We start from the raw sequence: 8675 nt of genomic DNA, 5'->3' as shown, positions 1-8675 counted from the left end.
TCACAACTCTTATCTACCAGCAGGAGTCCAGAGCAGTTTCAGTCAAAATAAAAATAAAAAAACTTCACAAAACCTTGGTCGACAGTTCAAGGAGAAATTGAAGCTCACTCACAGAGACAGACTACCTCCCCCTTAACACACACACATACACAGCCTCACTTCCATATTACACTTGCACAAACACACACAATCCCCGGATCCACACATAGTCGACAGAGAAAGCATAGATGACGGTTATCTCTTGATCTAAGGGTCCTTTTATTCAGTTAAACCCTGAAATGATGTGAGTACAGATGGATTGAGATCCAGGCCTGCTGGGACAGACTGACAAAGTTCTTTAGATGAAGAAAGAGACGAAGAGAGGACAGGAAGAGTTTTCATCAGGTTGCTGTAGAGTTGCAGCTGTTGGCGTGTTGGTGAGTTTCCCAGAACTCTGAACAGCTCTCCTGGGACAAACGAGCCACTCTGCTGGACCCGGACAGCTAATGAGCTGCCTTCTCACACTCAGTCTTCTCGCACCATCCACTTCAAATGTGGTACCGAGGGAAAGCAACATCCAATGTGCGTCTTGACTGCACTGAAAATGAGGTGCCATCAATCAAAACATGGCAATGGTTGGTGGCTGGAATTCATGGTTGGAATTGGCTCACCAGCAGTGAACTGATCTCACTTGTCTGGGACTGAAGCTTTTGTATTTAACAGGTTAAATAATTCGTGCCAATTTATGGTAGCACTGGCAAAAAAAGACACGGCTGCTAAAATATAAATGGGCTGCTGGGAGCAAGTTTCATTTCTGTTCATGCAGTTTGTAATGTAACATGAGTGGCATCTAGTGGTGAGGAACTAAAGAGCAAAGCCATGGTAGCCTACATTACACATTCAGATGAGCAGAACAAAAATCTTTGAAGAAATCACGACACATACCTTTTCTAAACTCTTTTGTGATTTTAACATATTTTCTAAAGTTAAAATATTCACTTTGTAGAGGTGGAAAAAAATCCTCTGTCATTGGATTAAACATGCAGCTTAAAGACATTTAGCAGTGAGTTAAGTTTATGGTCAGTTTACTACACGTAAAAACACGCATTCATTTAAAGTCATCCAACAATAGTATATTCTTTAATTATTTTGTGAAAAGATACTGCAGATACTACCAAACATTGCTATAGCCTGAAACATGGAAAGCTTCATTGGGTACTACTTAAGTAATCTCACCATAACAGCAGGATCAGAGCTTGTTTTAAGATAAAAAAAGTAAGTCTTCTTGTTTAAATGTAAGACAACATGACTAGTAGTATGAGATACTAAAGGCAGAGACATCAGAACATGTCACAGTAGTGTAGATGAGAAAATTAATGATGGCTGAATTCAGTTTAGCTGCTTCAGAGTCAGTGTCCTGGTGGCTCACTGTCACACAGAGCCATCGTTAAGGTTATTAGTAACACCTGTGTTTCCTTTACTATGACAAGTCAAAATGTCTTCTGTTAAAATGCCAATAAAATTTGTTTTTAATTAGCATTTGGTAAAAAAGTGGTGAGGTTTAAAACAAGACAAGGACAGTGGAAAGATTTGTTTGTAAGTTTAGAAAATTACAGACAAGTATTCAGACTGAAATTTTGCCCAATTTTGCACTGTCCTAATGTGATAAGTGATAGAGCTCATCTCTGTGCTACAGTACCCTGAGCAGGTTAGAAGAAACTGAAAAGATTTACAACAAATATGAAGTGGCACATGAATCTACTGAGAGGCACTGTGTGTAATTATAAAAAACCCCACAAATCTTTATGTCCAGCAGAGGTCAGCATATCTTCACAATGGTCAACATGGTCACAAGAGTGAGACACTTGTGCTTCCATGCAGCAATACTTGGATTTGTAGAGCATACGGCATTAAGTTTATTTCCCTTAATATTTTCTCCATTCATGTCTTTTTCTTATTTACTGATTCAAGTGAGAGCTCAAAACAGTGATTTTGCATTATTGTTCCTTGTGTTATTCATATAAAAATGTCTTTTTTACAACTGTCATTAACCTTTCTTCATCTCTTTGCAATGTTTTCTATTAGATATGAACATAATTCAGGCAGAACACATTGCTTTGATATAAAATTGCATCGTCAGCCATCAAGGCTCAGCCCAATCCAACATTTTTTTGGTACAACTGAAACATCTTTCATTTGTACAAGAATTTCCATGAACAGGAAGGAACTATAGGTCCAAAGCCAACATCGGGGGTTCAGTGAGGCTGCCTTTGTAGCTGCCCCAAAAGCACTGACTTTAGGCCTTACAGCCTGCAGGAATCCAGCCTGGAAGCTTTGAGTTCCAAACCCACTTTCACCATGTTTGTTATTCAATATCCAGTCACTCAATACCACTAATGAGAAAAGGGATATGTAAATCCCCAACTATTTCAATCACGTTTGCCTAATGTATACACTTCCCAATGGGGAGATTAGTTCCTCTCCTGTGTCCAGGCTTTGTTTAGAAAATACATTCTTTCCAGTACAGGTATGGAAAAGTTGACCCTTGGACCTACAACTGTCTTCCTAAAACAGAAATTGAAGATAACAGTTGGGCTATTACCTTTCTAACAACTGCTGTAATTATGATTACTGCTATGGGATGGTAGTGCAACATGGAGGTGAATGTTTGTTGATAACTGGCTCTATACATGCACATACACTCACATACTTACTATAGTGAATCTCAATGTTGCCTACATGGGACATCTCCAAGAATGTGTCCATGAACTGAGGAACCAAAACTTGCAACAGATCCAAAGCTGGACTCAAACTGGAGAAAGTGTTTTTCTTGCTGAAGGTCATTGCAAGATAATGAAACATTTGTGTGTGTTTGTACATCTGTGTAAGCATTTATGCATCTTGTTTTCATTACATATTTTCAAAATCATACATTTACACATGGATATCAGTGAGAATACTGATCTCATTAATAGTTCTGTCAATTTTAGGATTATCAAAACAAAAAAAATGAACTTTTTGGTGTTGTTGGCCAAAAAACACATTTAAGTTTGTTTCTTTTAATGTAATTCATGAATACCCCTTTACAAAATTATGTGATTGTCATAGAAGGGCATAATTATGACGATGTAAGCCCCCAAGCCCCCGAGTATTAAAAAAACTACATCAAAACATCATACTGTTTTGTCTGTGATATTGGTGATTTTCTGTTGAGAGAGTGCATGTGTGCCCTCTGGTGTGTAAGTGTGAATGAAAGAGAGACAGAGACCAAGAGAAGGAGATCTGTCTTGTGCGCGAGACTTCCTGTTACTCTGTGGAGAGATGACACACTCTTCTGTTAGACAGGTGATTGGGTTACAGTGTGAGACTGGCAGCCTCCTCTCTGGAGAGAATGGAGGCTCTTTGTGGCAGGATGAGCTGGACACTCTGAAAGGGAAGGTCGAGCCAAACAGAGACAGAGAGCAGAAGAAGAAGAAGAAGAGAGGGAAGATGCAAAAAATATTGGTGAGGAGGGGTGAGGAAGGAGTGAGGGTTGACAAAACAACATCCACAGAAGCCCTGCAGCCCTCTCTCCTTCCTCCATTGTCTCCCAAACAGGCGACAGGGCAGGAGGTGAGTATCAGCTATGCGCTGCTGGCTGTTGGATGGGACAGTTGCAGAGCTGCTTGGGTGGTGTCCTGGTTCCAGGGTAAAGCTGCCAATGAGAAACCCAGAAGAAACAGATATTGGTGTTTGCTCTCAGGGCATGTGGAGCTATCCCAGCCCTGTTTACAAGGACTGGGCGGTGCCCCCTGGCCTATTATATTGTCTTCGCCTTTCTGTCTCTCTCACAGAGAGATTTACACCACCAGGCTTGTTTTACATACATGCAGACTGCATATTTCTCCATTGTCTCTAAGATATGTGAGGTGTGCTCGATGATATGTAAACACATGTAGAGTTTTCACACACACACAAAGGTAAAAAATCATTCATTCACTCACTAGAAACAGACACCAGCACTAAAAATCTACAGTCCTCAAAATGTTGGTTTGAAAGAGGTGGAAATTTAAGTTTAGGTAGGATTTTGTTACCTCCATAATATTGTATGAAAACTTGAAAGATCAAGAAATTACAAAACTGTAAAGCCAATGAAAGCAATGAAGATATCAACACCAACATTTTATTTAATAGTAGATTCTTGTAGGCATTTATGTGTAAGCCTAATGAGGTCAGAGGAATTTGTTTTGAGACAAGGTTTCAGACTAAAACTCTTAACTTGGCTGAATAGCTTTCACACACTCTGAGCTGGTTCCATCGCTGTTCCAGTCCCCCTCCGGTGGCACATCCTCCCCCAGTTCATCTTCTGACATTACAAAGACGGCCACAACCTGACAATGGAGATAATATTTTCCCTTCACAAAGGCACCCAGTCTCTGCTCTGGGCGAAGGCTCAGTCGCTGTAAGTAGCCTGGGTTTTCCCATCCCTGTCAGACAGCGGCCCAGCCCAGTGGAGAAATGAGTCCCCAGGTTGCTTAAAGGCCCAACCTGTCAGCGGTCCAGAGGGATTAGCCATTCACAGCCTCCATATTGTTCTCCAGGCCACAATAGGCTGCATGGGGCCCAGCCCTTTGTCATCAACTCTGTTGTGAACTTCTGCTGGGGCAACAAAAGTGTAACACACCTGCAACTATGGATTAGAACTTTTTTTTGGCCTCTTTTTTCTTCTCTCTTGTCTTTTTCTCTTTCTTTTCTGACACATTGCCCATGGCAGTTTGGCCACATCAAAAGTAATCTTTAAGACAAAAAACAGGCTTTCCTTGTCAACACGCAGGGCAATGGCGGACAAGATATGCAGCACATAGAAATACTTACATTCAATAAAAGTATTACTGTTGTCTTTTTATCATAGTGATTTGATGAGGATTACCTGTGACAAAGTTCTCTAATTTAGGGTACTCTGTTGAAGTAATCTTTTACAGAAGTCCACTTCTTCAATTTATTCAAGTAAAAGTACCAATTGTTGGACAAGCCCAAATAAATGTCAGGAAATCTATCTTTTTCAGGCATCAGTCTTATTTTGACGGCCCCGTATCACCTTTAACCTTGTGGAAAAAATATTCTGTCAAGCGTCTTCGACAGCCACATCCAAGCAACTAAATCCCAAATCCAACCTTTTTTTCTAAAAGGCTTGAACTTTTCATGACCACATCAGAAATCAAAGTGATTTCATGGTTATCATGTCGAACGTGATGTCCTAAAAAATCTCAGTGGAAGGGAGAAATTTATTGAGATGTGGTCTCTTTTCTTGTTTATTGCCTGGGAAGACTGTGTAGTCTGCACAGGTGCAACTAAAGACAATGCAGGCCTTTTAAATTTCGAAAAAAGGGAGATAACCGAATTTCTGGTTATTATGTTGGTATTAGTTTTTAATTCGTTGCTTTACAATGACTTCTTCATCGTTATAATATTTCCTGTTAAATTAATTAAACTTCTTGGATAACAGTCAAGATTCAGTCATTCCCGTTATTCATTTCAGTGCTGTTGAACTTTTGTGCTGAGTTAAGGTGGAGTTCTGTAAGACAGGTGAACTCTCCTGTCTAATTTACACAGCAGCATAAATAACTTAGCAACACTACTCAAATGTTGGATTGTCGGGAAGCCTCACACACACACACACACACACATCTCATACACAGCATCAACATATTTCACAATTCAAATTACTGTTGAATCCATTTAGGAGATTTTATCATCAAATATTTCTCTTTTATTTCTCAGATAGGTTAGAAGAGCATGTGAGCTCCTTGGCAGACAGAAATATCACAGCTGGAGGGTTCTGGAGAGTTGTTTTTTTTTAACTGAATTTTCTCTTCTACTCACTCAAAGAAAGACACACTGATGCATTTTTGGTGTCTTTGTGTGCAGGCTTAAGGTAAAGGCTATGTTAATATTATAAATGAAATTACATGTCCTAATTTATTTGGTTGTTTGAGTCGTTAAGCTAATTGTTAACAAATTCAATTATATCAAAATACTCATCCACTTGTATTTCAGAAAGAATAGTTTTAAAAAATGATGTAATTATTTGTATTTGTGTGAATTTGTGATTTTTTTTGTGAGGACAAAAAATTCATTAAATTAATAGTACCCTACTGGTTGTGTCCCTAACTTAAAGCAGAACAGCTACTTGATCACACACAATAGACAGAATCAGGCAAAATCTTCAAACTACACAAAGAGACATAAAACAATCCATGAGTTCTTCTGTCAGTGGAAAAAATAGTAAAATCCCTTCCAAACAATTATCCCTTTAAGTGTAATACTCAGTGACCTTCAATCGGACATCATCTTTAGGATTAGTTTTATGATACATTCATTTTCAAATTGCCAAAGTGGGGATTGTCAGTATGGCCCATGAATGTCTGTGAGCTAACCTCAGGGTCACCATCATACACCAAGACACAGCTGACAACGACACTAGCCCAGTTAACAACGTTTGATGGATCACCTGTGCATGTAAGCGTGCAAGTGTTCGCGCATTTGTGTGTGCATGTGCATGTGAGATCATAGATGTACGTGTCCGTGCGTGCGTGTGTGTTCCCCTGGAGAGCCTCTATGGCCGGATGGTGTATCAGATGGCACGTTAATTACTCAGCCTTCAAAAGGGGGGGGGGCAGGGGGGGGTGGCTGTCCTGGGTTGAAGTGAGTGGAGGGCTGATGGCTGTGTGGTGGTCAGAGAGGCTGCCTGTGGGGAAAAGGCGTGGAGATGAGGGACACATGTGGGGATCTACGTGCATACCCAGTGATCACACAGGTGAGCAATCAGAGTAGACTCATCACAAAGAGACAACAAGGCTCGCTCACTCTCCCTTTTCCTGTATGTGGTCCTTCATATTACTTTTCAAATTTGACATATTGGTGGCACAATCAGCAAATAATGAATAATTTACTGAGAAAACAAATTAAACCATAATCACTCTGAACACAAAATGATGCCACAAAATATTGGACATTTTTAGTGGATTAAAATTGCAATAACTGATTTTTTTTGCCACTTTTGTGCAGCAGAAGACAACATTGGCATATCACCTTTTATGATGATATTATAAACTTGTTAGCATACAATTTTATTATTTACAAGTTCAGCAAATATGTAGCAACACAAGCATTAATTTGGAGTGGTATTTTTGGCCATCTGATGTATATAGAGGATATAAGTAAAATATTCACTGTCCTTTTAGATCAGTTTTTTGGTCTCCACAGACACCTGACGGAAATATCTGGTTCTTTAAATGTTAAATGCTTCATTGTGTTCACCAGCTTGTCGCTAATTTGTCTGTCCGTCTGCTGTTTGCCGCTGGTGAAGGTAGTGTAAAATGGGTTTTTAGAGCTCAACACTGAAAACAGACGCCTGCTGCAGCTGAAAATGACGCTATGAGGGCGTAGAGAGTGAACCAATATGGTAAAAGGCCAGAAAACCAAAAACAATGAGCTGAAAAGTGCTGTGGCGCTAATGGAAACTGCAGAGTCAGGTGATAATTCTCTGGGCTCCTCACTACGAGTGATACCTTTTATTCTACACATGGTCATTTGATCCATTGCTATTTTATGGTGTCTTTTTTATATCTTTATGTGTATGATTGTGTGTGTGTGTGTGTGTGTGTGTGTGTGTGTGTGTGTGTGTGTGTGTGTGTGTGTGTGTTTGAGTGTGTGGCCAACAAACAGAAGGACAGGAGAGATGGACACCAGCCTTTGACCCCACCTGACCTGGACCATCCCCCTGCCTTTATGTCTGCTACCCCATCACACAGACAGAGACACACACACATACACACACACACACACACACAGAGCTTAAAGTTCCCAAAGCCCTCTCAGACCCCCTTCTTCTGTCCATCAGATCAAAGCTTACCGGGGGTTGAGAGGGACCTGACCCGTGGGAGAAGCGGAGGACCCTGCTGTTTGGCTAGTCGGCGGTGTGGAAAGAGACAAACAGGCAGCTCCAAGGACAGCCAGAGAGCCCCCGGGCTGATGGAGCCCTAAATCCATAGAGGTTTCTCAAGGCCATGCATGACAGAGGAGGTCGTTTGTTCTGTCATCATAGAAAGACATACTCACACACACTTGAAAAGACACACGCACTGTGTTTCTCTCACTGTCTCTTCCTCTCTGCATCCTGCCTCTCTCCTCCGCTATCACTACATCACGGATGCACAGACCCACTCTCTTGCTCTTTCTGCATCATATGGTTGCCATGCAGACATTTTTCATCCATCATCTTTCTCCCACTGTCTGGGCCTGTGACACTGATTAATTTGCGCTGTATAATGGAGACACAACTAATATCAGAGAAACTGCTCTGGAATCATTTAGACATTGTGATGCAGTGGAAGAAGATTATGAGACATGCAGATAAGACTACACAAACCTTTTCTCATATTCTAGATTTCTGATCAATATCAAAAAATTGGAAAACTAGATGTAGTTCAATATATATAATGTACAATTTCAACAAAAGCAATTTCTTATATTTATCATACCGACAAAATGCTTTCAAACATCAGTAATGGTTTCATCTGCTGCCAGAGACGGAGAGGGAAGCAGATTTCAAAGTTTTATTTGGCAAACTACACTCACCAGCCACTTCATTAGGAACACCTGTGCAATCTAACGCAATCCAATACAACAGCGCTGCCATAAATTCTACTTTAACG

At 40.4% G+C, this 8675-nt stretch overlaps 1 long non-coding RNA gene across 1 annotated transcript; it reads right to left on the bottom strand.

The window, feature by feature from the left end:
* Positions 1-228: 228 nt before the first annotated feature.
* LOC121888399 lies at positions 229-1396 on the bottom strand. The gene is made up of 2 exons (XR_006093232.1): positions 1216-1396; positions 229-577 (listed from the first exon to the last, which is right to left on the bottom strand). It is a non-coding gene; the product is annotated as an uncharacterized LOC121888399 (long non-coding RNA).
* Positions 1397-8675: the final 7279 nt, after the last annotated feature.

Source organism: Thunnus maccoyii, chromosome 21 (genome assembly GCF_910596095.1).
Source record: "Thunnus maccoyii chromosome 21, fThuMac1.1, whole genome shotgun sequence".
Classification (NCBI taxonomy): domain Eukaryota; kingdom Metazoa; phylum Chordata; class Actinopteri; order Scombriformes; family Scombridae; genus Thunnus; species Thunnus maccoyii.
The sequence above is the reverse complement of the archived record's forward strand: the minus strand, read 5'-3'. Positions and strand labels throughout refer to the sequence as shown.